Below are 17962 nucleotides of genomic sequence, written 5' to 3'. Positions count from 1 at the left end.
GGAAACAAGGATAATATTATTTATTATCCTTTAAATATTAAACATAATATAAATATTTAAATATAAATATCTAAATATTAAATATAAATATCCTTTAAATATTAAATATTATTTATTATTCCTTATCGTAAGAAGCTATCCTTGAAGACATAGGTAGATTCACCTGTTTCTGGACTTTATGGACACCTTGTATATATTTTTTAATTCTGGGTCTCTAAGTACATTTCCTGAAAGTTCTTTCCATATTATATGATAAATTTCTCTGCGAGATTCCACCATATTTCTTTTTCTTTAAAAAAAATTTTTTTTGATTTTTTAGTTTTTATTTTTGAGACAGGGTCTCACCCTGTCACCCAGGCTGAAGTGCAGTGGCGTGATTGCAGCTCACTGCAACCCCAACCTCCCGGGCTCAAGTGATCCTCCCACCTCAGCCTCCTGAATAGATGGGACTACAGGTGCACACTGGGCTAATTTTTGTATTTTTTGTAGAGACGAGTTCTCGCTATGTTGCCCAGGCTGGTCTCAAACTCCTGGGCTCAAGTAATCTGCCTGCCTCGGCCTCCCAAAGTAACCCTATTTCTTTCACACCATTTCTCCAAGCAACAGAGGATAGTTTGGGTAGTTTCCCAAACACACTGGGGTGGAGTCTGCCAGTAGCTGGAGAGGGAGGCCAGCTAGGATTGCAACATACTTTTCATTATGGTGTCTAGACAGAAGCAGGTCTTAAAGTTGGAGAAGAGGAGAAGGGAAAGTACTATATCCCAGGGAACCAAACACTGTCTAATCCCCTCACCAGTGAGAGCAGCTGGCCCGAGGCCTGCAGGGTGTCCTGTGAGAACAGCTCCCACTGGTGCCTTCAAGGGTCTTGCCAGGTGGAGGAGTCCAGGAGTCAGTCACTCGGGGAGCAGCAGACGAGGGCTACCCCAGTCCCTGGCCACTGCAGGCCACGCTCTCATCTCCAGCCTGAACCAACGCACTAAAACCAGCACTTGCTTCACATTCATGGGAACTGACATATGGCATAACTTTTTTTTTAATCTTCCAAGTTCCCTAGGCAGCTTTGACGTGAATATTAATACTAACATAATTTTATGATGATTAGAGAACACAATTAGGGGCTATTAATAATGACACAAATAATGACATTTAAGGCCTCATTTTAATTTGAGTAATATTCTGTCTGGTGGTATTCAAACAGCTCTGTCTAGCACAATTAGTATAGTACTGGGGTGCAGTCACTTTTCACAGAATCCGTCAGTCGCACCTCACCAACACACCTCCACGGCAAGGGAGACAGATGGGGGACCCTGCCCCACACCTGAGATGCACCCAGAGACAGCCTTCTGCTGCAGCCTTGACTTGGACCCCAGGGACAGGTCTCTCGGACAGAGGGCGTTGTGCACAGATTTCAAGAGTCTAAATTGGGAAAGAGTGCTGGTGGCTGGATTAAAGTCCGCTAAGCAGTCAGTTGTTCCAACTTTAGGTACCACATCTCCCCAAGAAGGTGGACGAAGAGTGTGGGTTTCCATTTCCAGCTTCCCTCGGCTAAATCCTACTTGACCTGCAGAGCATGGCTCCCCACTGAGTCCCACAAGCCCCCCCAAGCCCTCTCCTTCTGCAGCATTATTCTAGGCTGTCCACAGAGTACAGTACACTCAAGTGTAGTGATTTGTTTACTTACCCACCTTCCCAGCGGGCTGCTCACTCTTTGAGGGGTGAGGTTGTGTCTTATGTGCCTTTAAACCCTCAGCTCCCAGGTACATCGTTGGCTGTCAGTCAGGGCTCGTTGAGTGACTTAATGGCGAAATGACAGCGGTTCTGCCTTGCACCCACGGAGCATGTGTTGAAGCTGGTATACTATTATAGCATTTCACTCTCAGAGCTCTAAACTGCATCTTTGCTTTTGTTGTGTTTTGTTTCTTTTTTTAGAGATAGAGTCTCATTCTGTCACCTAGGTTGGAGTGCAGTGGTGCCTTCATAGCTCATTGTAACCTTGAACTCCTGGGCTCAAGCAGTCCTCCCACCTCAGCCTCCCAAGTAGCTGTGACTATAGGCATAGGCATGCACCACCATACCTGGATTTTTTTTTTTTTTTTTTTTTTTTTTTGAGAGATGGCTGGTCCCAAATTCCTGGGCTCAACCGATCCTCCCACCTCAGCTTTCCAAAGTGCTGAGATTATACATGTGGTCCAAACTGCATCTTTTGAGTGTTTATGACCAAAAGCAAACATGTGAGAGATGGCTAGGCTGGTTGAGGAGGTGCACAGTAAGGAAATATTTGTGAACTGTGAGACTTCAGTGGTTAAACAAAAACCAGTGGCCCTTAAGACTTAAAATAACCCAAGATCCTTAACCTGTGCGTTCACCAGCTAGGGGAAATATACCCTAGTTGCATATGTTTTGAGTTGTAGACTACATTCTTTATGAAGAGAATTAGCTGATAAGCCTGGACAAGAAACTAGGTTTTCTCCCAATTCAGGTCTCTAGAGTAGAGAGGAGAAACTGAAATAGCAAACTTCCCGATAAGTGAGGATTATAAATGAAGAAAAAGGAGGAAGAGGGGAAGAAGGAAGAGGATGGGAGAAGGGCGGGAAAGAGGAGGGAGGAAAAGGGTGAAGGAGGAAGTGGGGAGGAAGAGGAAGAAGAAGGAAAGCTACTTGTTGAGCGTTTTTCATGTGCCAGGCACTTCAGTACGTAACAACCGCTATGTTCTTTGATCCTCAAAATAATCCTATGAGATATATACTATTATTATTCCCACTTCACTAACGAGGAAGCTCAAGTTTAAAGAGGTTAAAGTAACATGCCTGGTCACATGGTAGCATGCAGCTGGGCCAGGCTTCAAGCCCCTGTCTGTCTGACTCCAGAGCCCAAATCGTGACCACCCACTGTACTAGGACAGGTGACAGAGGAGGATTAGGATCATGTGGGATGCTCATGTCACAGGATGGGGAAGGCCACCTGCCAAGTGCATATGATAGATGAGGCAGCTTGTTGATGTCCCTGCCACCTAAGGACCCTGTGAAGTCTGCAGGGGGAAGAATGAAAATCTACTGGCCAAGGGCCAGCGCAGGGAGCCCTAGAGCTGACAAGGGCAGGACACTGGCCCCCTAGAAAGGGTGGCACTAGACATACCCAACAACAGGGTTGGCGGGTGGCCAACCCCAGCACAGGCTGACAGTGTTTTGGCAGAGGCCAGCAAGACTTCGGAGGCTGGGGCAGGGTCCGGGAGCAGCGGGGGAAGTTAAGTGGAACGCTTTCTGGGTAATTGACTCTCTCTGCCCATAGGACCCCCTGCCAAGCCCAGGCAGGCCCAGCCTGACATGCTGCAACCTGTCTGAAGTCTGTTCTGCAGCGGCAGAGCGCCTGGTTGACAGCAGGCTGATAATTTTGTTATAAGACTCACCCCTTCAGTTGCAAGCTCCTTTTGTCTGAATCCCTGATGTGGAACTCAGGGAACCATCTGAACGTGTGCCAGTGGTGGCAGCAGCAGCCACAATGTAACCAACAGGCAGGATGGGGGCTGGGGGCTCCAGGCTGAGTCCCCCTACTCACCAGCAGCCATCTCCGCAAGCTGGTACCCACCCACAGTGCCACGTGCCCACTATCAGACAGGGGCAGAGTGCAGAAGGGCACTGGGTCCCACACCAAGGGATTCTTGTGGCAACAGGAGGCCTTGAAAGCCCCAAAGCTGGTCACTCATCCATTTTCTCCTTCCGGGGCACAACACATATTTCCTACTGCCACTGACTACCATCCCCTAAATCCTTCCCTCTCTTCTCTTAGTCCACAAGGCCTGGGATTGTGCCCATCCATCCCTTATAGCCAGCCACCTCAAGGAACAGCAGGGAACATCACCTGCTTTGACAGGGACTTAGGATCCAAATGCCCTGATCACGAGGGGAAGGAGCTGCAGAAGGCATGCACGGGCTAACGAAGGGGCACAGAGGAGGTGTAGGCACAGCAGTCAGGGGCAGCATGGAGATGGGGCTTCGTGGGACCCAGGAAGGGCAAAGCAGCAGGGCAGCCAGCTAGAAACAAGTCCAGGGCCAGGCTGAGCTGCCGTTCTCTGGCCTCCTCTTTAGGCTCTGGGGTTGCTTTTCATTCTTGTTTAACACGTGTTTAAACTGAACTTCTCTTCCCCACTCACCTGCAGCTTCTCCTAGTGCCCTGAGCTCTATGACTGACACTGCTCTTCTCCCAGCTGAGTTATCTGGGGCCATTCCTGAACCCACCTCAGCTGCCAATCGGAGTTAGAGTTGCATTGATTTCACGCCCCCCACCCAGGGGTAGTGGGGTACCATCTACAGGGGTGCCATTGTTTCCAGTCTAAGTTAAGTCCTTTGACCCTCTTTCCTAGACTATTACAATAGGCTCCTAACTAACACCCAGGCCTTCATCTGTTCCCTCTTACCTGCTATATCAGAATTACATTCCCAAAGGGTAAAAATTATACCCAATTAGCTGGGTGTGCTGGTGCATGCCTGTAGTCCCAGATACTCAGGAGGCTGAGGCAGGAGGATCACTTGAGCCCAAGAAATCAAGGTGGCAGTGAGCTATAATCACGCCACTGCACTCCAGCCTAGGCAACAAAGTGAGACCCCCATCTGTATATAAATAAATAAATAAATAAATAAATAAATAAATAAATAAATAAAATAAGTTTTAAGAAAATTATCCCCAACATTTACGAAGAGCTTACTATATGCCAGGCATTAGTCCAAGCACTCCTCATGTGTTACTTATTTGATCTGCACAACTCAATGCAGTCAGGACTATTTATCATTCCCATTTTACAGATGAGGGAACTGAGGCACAAGGAGAGTAAATAATTTGCCCAATGTTACATAACTAGGAAATGATCGAGCCAGGATTCAAAATCTGTACGCTTCTTCTTAAATCAAGAGTAGTAATGATCACATTACACCCACTCCTCTCTCAAAACGTTATAGGATCTCACCACCACAAATCCCAGCTCCTTAGCATCCCACGCCTTCAAATCTCTATTCTAACCCCTCTTCCTGCTTGGTATCACCCTCTCTGCCCTCCCCACATTCCAGCTGAAGGTGCTATGTTTTCTTCCCCAAGCACTACCAGCCTTGGTGCCTTTGTTCTGTGTTCCTTCTCCCTGTGACACCCTTCTGCTACATGCCTACATTCCCCTCTTCTCATCTCCCACCCCAGCCAAAAGCCTGTCTTTGCCCCTTTTGAACTCCTCTTAGGAGAGCTGTATGGTCTGGTGGCAAGCGCATAGGTCTGAGAAACACCAGGTTAACACACTCACTCTCATTATTGGCTGTGTCACCTTGAAAAAGCAAATTCATGGCCGGACACTGTGGCTCACGCCTATAATCCCAGCACTTTGGGAGGCCGAGGCCGGCAGATCACGGGGTCAGGAGATCAAGACCATCCTGGCTAGCACGGTGAAACCCCGTCTCTACTAAAAATACAAATAAATAAATAAATAAATAAATAAATTAGCCAGGCGTGGTGGCGAGTGCCTGTAGTCCCAGCTACTTGGGAGGCTGAGGCAGAATTGCGTGAACCCGGGAGGTGGAGCTTGCATCTCCAGTGAGCGGAGATCGCACCACTGCACTCCAGCCTGGGTGACAGTGCGAGACTCCGTGTCAAGAAAAAAAAGAAAAAAAAAGAAAGAATGAAAGAAGAAAGAGCAAATTCACCACTCTGAGCATCAGTTTGACTGCCTATGAAAAGGGGGTGATGATAACAGTACTTATTTGCCGGAGTTGTTGGAAGGATTAAAAGAAGTCATTGGGAAAAGCACCAGCTCCTGCTGGACTCTCAATCAAGGTGAATGTTCTTCCCCTCAGTGTCCTCCTGCATATCATTTATCACTGTCTCCTGGAAGTTTTAGCTGTTTGAGTCCTCCAGGAAACCGTAAGTTACTTAAGGGCAGGTATTATGTCCTGTCAGATTCTGAAGTTCCCTGAATGCCTTACTGAATACCAGATATTGTTGCCGTTCAATAAATATTTTCTGGCCAGGTGCAGTGGCTTATGCCTGTAATCCCAGCACTTTGGGAGACCAAGGTGGGCAGATCACCTGAGGTCAGGAGATCGAGACCAGCCTGGCCAACACGGTGAAACTCCATCTCTACTGAAAATACAAAAAATTAGCCTGGTGTAATCCCAGCTACTCAGGAGGCTGAGGCAGGAGAATCTCTTGAACCCGGGAGGTGGAGGTTGCAGTGAGCTGAGATTGCGCCACTGCACTCCAGCCTGGGTGACAGAGGTAGACTCTGTCTCAAAAAAAAAAAAAAAAAGTTTTCTGTTTGAGTCCATTTAAATGCTTGCCCAGTGTTAGCACGTTAGAGAGAGGATTTACCTACCAAAGAAAGTGGATGCAGATGACCTCTGCGTTCCCTTCAGCCTTGAGAGACTAGAACTTAACAGTCCTCCCACTAAAGAGAACTCGTGCAAAACACAAAACTCTTTGCCTATCTTATTCTCATTGTCACCAGTAATGTCAGCTTGAGGTCACACTGACTCTTCAAATCTGTTTCTAGCCCGTCCCATTTTTCTCCTCCACATTATTTTTTCCAGGGTCCTTGCATTTCCAGTCCACACCAGGAAGCTGAAGTTCTCCAGCAGCCCCAGACCACGGCTGCCGCTGGTGAAGAAGTCAACCCGGCAAATAGAAATGTCACTCAATCATTTCCCTGCACTTTCCTCCCATTGCCCTTCCCCACCGCATATAATGAGAAACTCTTTTTGCCCAAATATTGTTTGAATTTCAAATACACAATTTCCCTGGGGGTGACCAGATGAAAAGAGAAATCTGATTTGCAACATAAGACCTCTTTGTGGAAGTCGCATTGAGCGAATACCGAAACTAAATTTTCATTGAGCCCCTTGAAATGACAGGAGCACATCAAGGCAACCAAACTCCTTTTTCACTGTGGTAAGCTTAAATTATTTTAAGGGAGCACAAAGGAAGTACCCCTCAAGGTGGGAGAAAAGAAGGAAAGGACTTTAAATGCAGTGGGCAAGATGGTAAATCTGCTCATGGTATCTCATCCATTCCTAGCAATGTCCCAGCACAGGCCTTCCTATGCGTGGACTGTCCACAGCTGGGCTTCTTAACTGGGGGAGGGGGTCCTAGGAGCCCCTAGGGCAATGATTCTCAACCCTGGCTGCTTTAGGGATCTCAACCCTTGCTGCATTAGAATCACCTGGAACTTTTTAGAAAAAAAAAAACAAAAAACAAAAACTAACTAATGCCCAAACCCCACCCTAAAAAAATTAAATGAGAATATCCTTGTATAAGGCCCAGACCTCAGAATTTTATTAAAAGGTTTGAGATAATTCAAAGGTGCAACCAGGGTGGAATGTGTACATAGACTTGGAGGATGTAACCCCCCTGAAGAAGCAGGTAAATTTTTATATGCATGAGAATATGTGTGTTTTGCTGGGAGTGAGGGGTCATAACTTTCAGACAATTCTTAAAAACATCTGCAGCTCAAAACAGGTCTTAATAATAGGTCTGCAGCTTGGTGTCTCGAGTTCCTTCCAGCTGGAAAATGAAGTGCATGTAAGATTTGGTTATTAAGGGTTAGATGTTAATGGGCAAGAAAAAGGCAGGTCTCTGGTTCCTGAAAGAATGACCCTTGTTGATCTGGATCCCAGATGGCAAGAAACTGTCAATGAGGGGCCCAGGGAGATTGGTAGGGGATAAAAGACCCACTGAAAAATAGAGCAATGTGTTCTTGCAGGGAAAAACTGGGAACTCAGTGCAATTTATGATTGAGGCAGCCCTGCCTGTGACTCAGCTGACAGCTGTGCCCAGCTTGACCTCTGAATCTGGACACCAGAAGCCAAGTCTATAGAGAGGGATGACTGTCCAGGATCTCTTATTTTGGGAGCTCCATATTCATGGCTGATTAGTGCACTTCATAAAACTGGCCTGAGCACCAGCTTTTAAGTGTGCATTGAGGGACTGGAGGGAGGCAGCAGGCAGAGGTTGGGTAAAGAGGAAGGTCCAAGCCTCTGAATAATGTCCACAAGACTAGAGAAGCCCCTTGGAGCCTGCAGCACCTTCAGAACTGAATTTCAATAAATCCAGAGGGGGCTTAAGATTTGTGTGAATATCTAAACTGTGCTGACAGCTAAAGGAGGAAGGGGTAGGGAGGGAAAATGATCTGTTCGCCAGCCCCCAGCAGTGCTCCCTGGGCACTGGAGGCCACTCTGTCGTGAACGTCACTGGCCCCTCTCCTCTTACCCACCAAGGGCCTGGTTGGATCTCTGAATTTGGGCTCTGCCAGCATCAGCCAGCCCCGCCTGTAGCAGCGCTATAGCACTACCCCTGCCAAAAGGCAAGAAGGCCAGCACTGGGGCTTCCCAGCCCCAAGTCAGCTGCCTAAGTGCTCAGCCCTGCTCATGAAAGGGACCCCTCTTCCTCTCTTTTCAGCCCTGTGCTCTAATTTATCCTCCCCTTTGATAACCAACTCCAAACACATTCAGCCGAGGCCGGGCCATCAGTGCACAAAGGCCTGTGCTCTCTCGGCTGAATGCAGCACTTCACTCTTGGGGGGATTTCTATAGAAGGCAAAATCCACCAAACAAGCTATTACACTTAAATCAGACAATGCCCGAGGTGACGGCGAGGAGACCAGCGTTAATGACTCAGCTAGCAGCGGGCTTCTCTATTTTATAGCTCTACCACAGCATGAGAGAGCAACCCGCTGCCCTTCCCAGCCTCTGCCAGATCCGTCTCCTCCTGCTCCGGGACTAGAAAGTTGACCCGCCATGTCTGCTGGTTCTCTGAATCCTGAGGGTGAATTCCCCCTAGGCCCACTTAGACTCACTCCTGATTCCCTCTTTGCCTCAGAAAAAGAATGGAGGAGTGAAGTCCTGTCTGCCCCCTTCTCTCTCTTTCATTCCAAAGATGAGGAAACCATGGTAACTGTTGACAGTCACAGAGTCGGCTAGTGACACAGCCAGGATTAGAACCCTTGTCTCTCATCTCATTCAATTAATACAAGAGCTAATATAAATTAGACGATGCATGTAAAGTACTTAGCATAGTTTCTGGCACACCAAAACACTCAATAACTATCAGCTGTTCTTACTTGTAGAGGCATCACTTTTATACAGTTTATTTATTTTTATTTTTATTTTTTTGAGACAGGGTCTCACTTTGTCACCCAGGTTAGACTGCAGTGGTGCAAACATGGCTCACTGCAGCCTCAACCTCCCGTGCTCAAGCAATCTTCCCACCTCAGTCCCCCAAGTAGCTGGGACTAGAGGCGCACACCACCACGTCTGGCTAATTTTCATATTTTTTGTGGAGATGAGGTTTCACCATATGGCCTAGGCTGGTCTCAAACTCCTGAGCTCAAGCAATCCACCTGCCTTGGTCTCCCAAAGTGCTGGGATTACAGGCATGAGGCCTTATATAGTTCACTCATCTATTTATGGAGTGCCTATCACGAGGCAGGCAGTCTGCAGGGTGCCTGGAATAAAACAGTGAGCATGACAAGTCCTGCCCTCCTGGAGGATCTTCTAATGTGAGATTCAAACAGGTCAATAGGCAGATGCAATACAGAGTGGTAGGCCATAGAATAGTGAAAGTAATGGGTGCTTTAGGAGGTCAGAGGAAGGGCATCTAATCCAGACTTTGAGGCTCACTGAGAGAACTGGTATGTCACTGAGACAGAAGGCAATGGGTCAAAGTTAACCAGGGGAAGGCAGGTGGGAATGAACCGGATGAGTTGGGGTAGATAGAGATTTCTAGGAGGAGGGAATAGTCGAATGTGCAAAGGTGAATGACAGCAAGATGAATTTAAGGAAATGAAAAAGTCAGTAGGCCAAGAAGATTGGGTAAGATGGGGCAAGGACTCAGTGGCACAGGGAGGGAGGCCGATGGCCAAGAACAGAGGCACAAGTCATCTCATGAGGCCCGTGGTGAGCCATAGAAAGGAGCCTGGACTGTACCCTGACGAGTAAGGGAATAAGATCCAAGAACACAGGACCTATTGCGGAAACTGGATTGGAGAGCAGCTGCAGTGAGACCAGGGAGCAGGTCCAGGCACCAGCTTGGCACTTGTTCCGCAACCCATTTCAACACGTTACTTGGTTCTAATCTTGACTCACCAAATAAGGCCCCCCCATTAAGACAACTCATGAAGGGGAAATAAGTGGAAAAAAGACAACTACAGCCACAGAAGCCAAGAAATAGAATAATGGGTTTGGTTTCCCTGGCCACTTGAGTCATTACCCAAAAAGCCTTCAGCACCATTCAGTGAGATCAAATTCTTTTCCACCAACCAGATGTGTGAATTTCAGCAACCTCCATTTCCCCATCTGTACAACGAGGACAGTTCACCAAGTAATCGATAAACTGCCTTACAGTTCTCACATTCTATGCTTTCATGACTTGAAATATATATCACATATTTTGATTCTAGGATGTCTTGTTTTGCATTTTAATGTTTATAAAACCAGGACAAAATCGTTCTCATCTTAAAATAGAGCAGACACAGTTCATCAAAATCAGGTAACCTGCACAATGATCAAAGACATTTCCTCCTCTGGGTTCTCATCATTGAGTCCAAGAAAGGACCAGCTTTGACACCAGCCAGGAAAAGCTGCTTGGGAGCCGCGTTCCTGAGCTGCTCCAGCCTTTCTGAGCTGCCTGTGCACAGACCCACGGTCTTCAGGAGACCCTCTTTCCCAGGCCCTCTGCCCTCAGGCCTGCAGGGGTAAGGTTTTGCAGAAAGCTACAACCATCTCTCCTTGCCCAGCAGCTCTGGCAGCTGCTAAGGTAGAGGCCAAAGCTCCAACGGTTTTGGGCAGGTGAACAAAACAATAAATTCAGGCTGGTGTGGGAGAAGAAAAAAAAAAAAACACCTCAGAGCTGTTTTTGGTTGGAAAATGCTCTCCATCCTATGGCTTTAGGACACAGGCAGCATAGCATCCAGAGGCGCACAGCTGCATGGAACAATATAAAAATTGCCTTGTTGGACTACAACGTGCCAATTTTTCAAATCTAGAGCCATTTTCACTATTACAGTGTATGCAGCCTAAGCTGGGAGAATTTTCTTCTGGGAGGGAAAATTGATTCCGAGGTTACCATTAACCCCCATTATCACAGCACGCCCCATTCCAAAACTATTCTTGGGAACCAAGGGGGCTACAGGAAACTATGGAGGCCCATGGCGAGGTTGGTGCCCAACATCACAGGTGCTAACAGCCAAAGTCCATTAGCCCCATGTCTCAGAAGGGCATAAAAGTGAGTGAGATGGAGAAGGGGAGAGAGAGGGAGCACAAAAGAATCGGTGGCCAGGTGTGACGGCTCACAGCACTGGTAATCCCAGCATTTTGAGAGGCCAAGGTGGGTGGATGGCTTGAGCTCAGGAGTTCGAGACCAGCCTGGGCAACATGGTGAAACCCCATCTCTACAAAAAAATACAAAAATTAGCCGGGTGTGGTGGCACATACCTGTAGTCCCAGCTACTTGGGAGGCTGATGTGGAAGGAATGCTTGAACCCAGTAGGCAGAGGTGGCAGTGAGCCGAGATTGCACTACTGCACTCTAGCCTGAGTGATAGAGCAAGACCCTTTATCCAAAAAACAAAAAACAAAAAAAAGATCTGGGTATGTGTTTTCCCAAGAATTCCTAGGCTTTGGAAGTTTCCCTGCATCCCTCACTTCATTTGTATGGGTTGGGAACTTGGGTGAGCTGAATAGCAGGAACGAAGGCTAACACCTGCATAAGACCCTTTTCATTTTGACATGAAGTCCTGCCTGGTAACTGCCCTCTCCAGCTGGGGCCAGAGCCTGGTAGAGGAATGTTCTCCAGGAGTTTGGCTTAGAGGCTGCCCATCCCATTTTCATTCCTATACCCAGCTGTTCTGGGCCCAGGTGTGGGGACCCAGGGGCAGAAGGCTACTGGCTTGTCCATTCCAGGTGCTATGTATGGAAAATCACTCCAACCCATTCTAAGCACAGTCAAGAGCCTTTATTATGGAGTGTGCTATGACCTCCACCTTCCCAAACCCACCAGCCCAGCCAAGAAGGCAGTGGCGATAGTGGCTGCTGCAAAACAAGAAGAGAAAGACAGCTGTGTGGACAAAGGAGGCAGCAGGTGACCTTGGAGAGCAGCAAAGCCACTGATCTCGCCATCCTTACCTTGACATTACATAGCAGTCAGTACTGGTCTTGAATCTAGAAAGCCCAAGTCTGAATTCTGAGTTGACCTTGGACTAATTACTTACTCTCTCTGAGCTTGTTTCTTTTCCTATGGTCTGGAAGTAAAAATAAACACCCAGCAAAGATGTTGTCCACATTAAATGACATAATGTGGGAAAGAAGTGACAAATAATGGTTGTTCAACCAATGTCAAATATCTATATGATATATATTGCATTGTCACTGTGAATACAATGTAATACAATGTTCCAAGTGGCTCAGCCTTCATATATAAATATATTTAATAAATTAGTTAATTATGAGAGGAATTGGATACATACAGTATATATCAAATGTATATATATATATAGGAAAGAAACTCAGCATCCATTCTATTTTTTTAATTTTTATTATTTTATTGTTATTTTTTTGAGACAGGGTCTCCCTCTGTTGCCCAGACTGGAGTGCAGTGGTGTGATCACAGCTCACTGCAGCCTTAACCTCCCAGGCTCAAGTGATCCTCCGACCTCAGTCAAGTAGTTGGAACCACAGGCGCACATCACCACACCGTGCTTATTTATTTATTTGTTTGTTTGTGTGTGTGTTTGTTTGTTTTGTAGAGATGAGGTCTCCCTATGTTGCCCAGCTGGTGTCAAACTCCCAAGCTCAAGTGATCCCCCAGCCTCAGCCTCCGAAAGTACTGGGATTACAGGCAGGAGCCACCATGCTCAACCCTAGCATCCATTCTAAAATGTGTCTCTGTTGTTCATAGAAGACATAGATTCATTCTCCTTGGCACAAGGGTTTGCTTCGGATTCTGGGTGTTGTGGCTACATCACTGGCCAGCTCTGAACTTTAAAAGTTCCTCCCGCCTGCCCCCATACCTTTTCTAGGATCACCAATAAGCCCTCCTCCTCCTCTCCCGGGATGCCGCCTGCACACATGGCTGACCTCCTCTCCTCCCTAGAGTGACCAGTCTTCCAGAAGCGTATTGCAAAGGAAGGCCTTGATGACTTGGAAGTACTGGAGAGGAATGCACTCCAATTCAGCCCAACATTCAAAGCATCTGCCAGTGCTGGTCCCTGGGGCACAAGATGAGCAACCTAAGGGTTGCCAGGCGAGCGGAGGTACCAGATACACACACAGCTCATTCGAGCAATAGGTGAGTGAGGGCAGGCGCGCCAGGAGGAAGCCGGACAGATGGGGTTCATGCGGAAGGAGGCCCAAGGAGGGCGCCCCCAGGAGTGGACACAGCCGTTGCTTCCGTGCCCGCCAACACTGGGAAGCTGACCTCTCTTAGTCACCGGGAGATTTGTGCAGGAGGGGAGGGGTGGGGAGAGCAGGGCTAAGTGCTGACGGGACGTCCCTGTCAACACAATGTTCCGCCTGGCCGGGCCTTCATATATAAAGATATTTAATGAATTAGTTAATTAATGAGAGGAGTTTGATTGATAGATCATATGGCGCTCGCAGCAGGGTGAGTCTGACCCCGATATCGCCGCCTCGGCTGCAATCCGTCCCCCTCACTGGTCGGGAGAGCTCGGTCGCTCCGGCAATTTGCATGCATTTAATGTAGCTCTTTAATAGGATGTAATGTTAGCGAAAGCCAAAAGCGCAGCAGCTGTAACTTAAAAGACAGCCCCATTACTGCAAGCCTTATAATTAGGGTAAGAGGGAGACTCGGTCTGCCATATGTTAAACTCTTTTGAGGTTAATAGCTCTGTAAGATTTTTGCAATTTAAAAAAATTACACTTGAAGGATGATGACAAGGCTCATCAATGAAGCGCCTCTTCACTGGAGGGAAGGGACAGAAGGATCCCATGTCCCCCAAGGTCCCCTTCCTTGGGGACATGGCGAGGTGGCCCCTCTCCTCCCGCAAGTCGCCCAGACTCCCTTCCTTCTTTCCTCTCCGCACCAGCTTCCTCCACCCGGCCCCATTAGCGCAAAGCTGCTCTCTCACTCCGTGGAGTTGGATCTCTACCCCCGCAGCCTCTGCTTCCGCAGGTCCCCGGCATCCGGCCCATCGGGGGCGGGCGCAAGGCGCTCCACCGCGCGCCCCAGGGCCAGGGAGAAGCGCCGCGCGTGCTTACCTTGCAAACTCGCAGGCAACTCCAGAGCAATTACGGGTCCCCGCAGGTTACCTGGAGCTGATTGCACAGCCGGGGGCCGAATCAGGGAACACGCAGCGGGCACTGGCCGGGGGGGCGGGGGGAGGAGAGGAAATAGCCGGGAATTTGCTTGGTAATTACTTGGCACAAGCCCCTGGAGGTGTTTGCCCCCTCTGTGCTACAGCCCACACGGCTAAGGGACGCGACAGCGGTGTGGAGCCTGGTCCTGGGCCTGAGGGAACCGAAGCCGGCAAGTGGACCCTGGAGCGCTGCCCTCTGTGTCCCAGCTGCGACATGTAACAGGAAGGCCTCCCGCCCGCTCCCCGCGAAGAGCCCAGCTGCACCCTCCCGGTCTCTGGTGTCTTTCCCGAGTGTCCCTTCCCCGTGGCCCGAGAGCACCGGGTGGGGGACGGTCATAGGGGAGTCGCTGTAGAGATGGGAGATGGTCTCTGGAGACTGAAGCAGCCTCCTCCCGCAGGGTCCCCTCCCACGGTCTGTGCTCGGTGGGGGAGCAGGGGAGAGCCGCCTGCTAGGCAGATTCTCTCCCCCAGGAGTTCTGTCTCCTGTGTCCTTCCCCTCCCCCTGGCTCCCTTGCGGAGCGCGTGGGTGTCGGGCCAAATTCCTGATGACAGACACTCCAGACAAAACAACAACAAGGGATTGACAAAAAGAAATCCCTCTAATTTTTTTTAAAGGGGGCCCTTGTTAGAAAGAAACTACAGGAGCGGTAAAATTACTACTAATTGCACAATTATCTGATTATCTCTGGTACCAAAAATACATGAGATCCTTTCCGCCTCCCAGCTACTTAAAGAATTCTCAGGGACACTTCTTGGGGAAGCAGACAGATCGCGCTTGTCAAAACCTGGAGAGACCAAAGGATGTAAGGAAAGGGGATGTTTGGGTGAGGGTGGCAAAGGGAATCACATGTAGATCCCTAGGGAGTAGAAGAAAAAGTTTAGAACAGGCTGGGGAAGAAATGGAATGCAGGAGAGAGGCTGGCAGAAGATGGTGGTGGCCATGAATTATATAAATCACAGCTAAAAGAGCTTATGAGATCGTTTAATTCCAACATTATCCCTATTCTGAAAGTGAGATCCATAGAGGTTAGGCCACTTGTCCAAGCACTTAGGAGCTGGAAGGTGTGGAGGAATGAGGGTGGACTGTGGTGGAGGAGATGGGGGGCTGTTCAAACCTAGCTCAGGCCCAGCACAGTGGGTCACACCTGTAATCCCAGTGCTTAAGGAGGCTGAGGCAGGAGGATGGCTTGAGCCCAGGAGTTCGAAGCTGCAGTGAGCTATAATTGTGCCACTGCACCCAAGCCTGGGCGACAGAATGAGACCCTGTCTTTTTTTTTGAATTATTTTTTTCAGAGATAGGGTCTTACTCTGTCACCCAGGCTGAGTGCAGTGGCACGATCTTGGCTCACTGCCACTTCTGCCTCAGGGCTCAAGTGATCCTTCCACCTCAGCCTTCCAAGTAGCCGGGCTTACAGGTGCGTGCCACCATTTCCTGCTAATTTATTTGTGTTTTTTTTGTAGAGGCGAGGTCTCCCTATATTGCCCAGGCTGGTCTCAAATTCCTAGGCTCAAGCAATCCTCCCACCTCGGCCTCCCAAAGTGCTGAAATTACAAGTGTGAGCCACCTAGCCTGGCAGACAGACCCTGTTTCTTAAAAATAATAATAATAATAATAATAATAATAAACAATAAAATTAGGCTATCTTTTACACCCTCACTACCTTTTTGGGACAGAGATAATGGTCAGTTTCTGTGGTCAAGGTAGAAGAAATCTTTGTATTATACATCTTGATATAAAATGCTACCTACTGGTAGCTACTAAAAGTGAACACAACACAATAGCAATAGCTAACTTTTGTTAGTGCTTTGTGGTTTATAAAGCATTCCCATCCGCTTTCTCACATAATTCTCTCTTCTACCCTATTCTTTCAGTATCCTCCATTTTCAAATGACTTAAGCAAGACTTAGATGGTTAGGAAGGAGAGGATGCTGAGAGCTAGTTCGATAAGTGGATAGGTGGAGGCCAGCCTCTCTTCCTCTGAGAGGCTGCTTAAGTCTCTAAAATGGGTCGGATCTGTGTCCCCACCAAATCTCCTTATACTGTAATCCCCAGTGTTGGAGGTGGGATCTGGTGGGAGGTGGTTGGATCATGAGGGTGGATTTCTCATGAATGGTTTAGCACCATCTCCATGCTGTTCTCATGATAGTGAGTGAGTTCTCTAGTTGGTTAAAAGTGTTTGGCTCCTTCCCACTCTCCAGCTCTCTTGCTCCTGCTCTGGCCCTGTGGCATGCCTGTTTCCCCTTTGCCTTTGGCCATGATTGTAAATTTCCTGAGGTCTCCCCAGAAGCTGAGCAGATGCCAGCATCATGCTTCCTGTAAAGCCTGCAGAACTGTAAGCCAACTAAACCTCTTTTCTTTCTAAATTGTCCAGTCTCAGATATTTCTTTATAGCAATGTGAGAAGGAACTAACAGCCTCTCACAGCTTCTCCCCAGAAGTCTCACAACATGTCATGGGAACACCTAAAGTTCTGGGCCCAGCATCTTTGCAGTGTATCTCAGAGCCCTCCCTGGGGAGAGAAGCCAGGGTTTGAGGGATTTCTCTACTTGGGATTGATGGCATGTATATAAGGGGCTGAAGCTAGGTTTCATGATTTTCTTTATGTTCACTACTTCTTTTAAGTCAGTGGCTCGGGCGCCTTTTGCACTTGGTTGTGGTTTAGTCATCTGGTGCTACTTTCCCATGGGAAGGCGCTTAGGTCACTGGCGACACCTCAGCTCCTTGATGGGAAGAGGTGCTGCCAAGCTCTGCGTGCAAAGTCCACAGTACTTCCTGTATTCCCTGCCTCCTACCTCATTAACCAATCAGGGTTAGGAGTAGAACTCCTCACAGGGCTTTCCATCCTCCCTGCTGCCACTGCTCAGGAGGGCAGAAGTGCAGAGGCACCACCTCAATGAGCCTTGGGAATGCCAAGCAGAGTCGAGGGCCACTGAAGCTTCCCAGTGACTCCTTAACAGTCCAGGCCACTGCTCCATAATCACCACATCCCCACCATGCAGCCCCCTGCAGAGCACCGATGGCTGCTTGAGAATTACCATCCGCAGATCAATAGCGGGGCTATTACTGGGCCTTGCACGCAGCCAGCAGGCCTCGCTCTGGAGGAGTGTGGAGACGCATGCGGGAACATAGGTTCCCTTTATTAGGGCAGCTGGATTCCAGGTGAGACCAAAGCAAGCCTAGAGACTCCCAGGAGGGGGACTGGGAGGCTTTTGTGGAGCCATGGCTCTGAACTGAGGAGTGAGGAAGAGAGAAGTGAATTGGCCTAAGATGGTCTCTGCCTATCTGCCTATCTGCACAGCTAATCAGCTCCCAGCATCCTTTCCCTGTACACACAGCCCACTTAAGAGAAGTTAATGAAAAGTAAACAAACTGATTCTTCCTATCAACTACCCCTTGATAGAAGGTCCCTTGGGCTGAAGAGGTCAATCCTCAGAAAACAGGATGTCTGAGGCCACAGCAGGCACAGAGCTGTAGCTTAAGGCTATCTCTTGATAAGAGCTTCTTCAACAAAGGCTGCAGGCTGTAGGGAAGCTCCTTCCCCTAAGACTCAAGCCCTCCATTTACCCATCAAACACCATCCCTGTGATACAGACGCCAAGAACAGAAAGACAATCTGACTTATCCT

General features: G+C 48.4%; 1 long non-coding RNA gene across 1 annotated transcript in view; it reads right to left on the bottom strand.

The window, feature by feature from the left end:
* LOC117975034 (uncharacterized) overlaps nt 1–14864 on the bottom strand; it is a 345337-nt gene extending 330473 nt beyond the window's left edge. The window contains exon 1 of the long non-coding RNA XR_010113389.1: nt 14240–14864. This is a non-coding gene — a long non-coding RNA (uncharacterized LOC117975034). The remainder of the gene's footprint in view (nt 1–14239) is intronic.
* Nucleotides 14865–17962: the final 3098 nt, after the last annotated feature.

This window comes from Pan paniscus, chromosome 9, assembly GCF_029289425.2.
Source record: "Pan paniscus chromosome 9, NHGRI_mPanPan1-v2.0_pri, whole genome shotgun sequence".
Taxonomy (NCBI): Eukaryota; Metazoa; Chordata; class Mammalia; order Primates; family Hominidae; genus Pan; species Pan paniscus.
The sequence above is the reverse complement of the archived record's forward strand: the minus strand, read 5'-3'. Positions and strand labels throughout refer to the sequence as shown.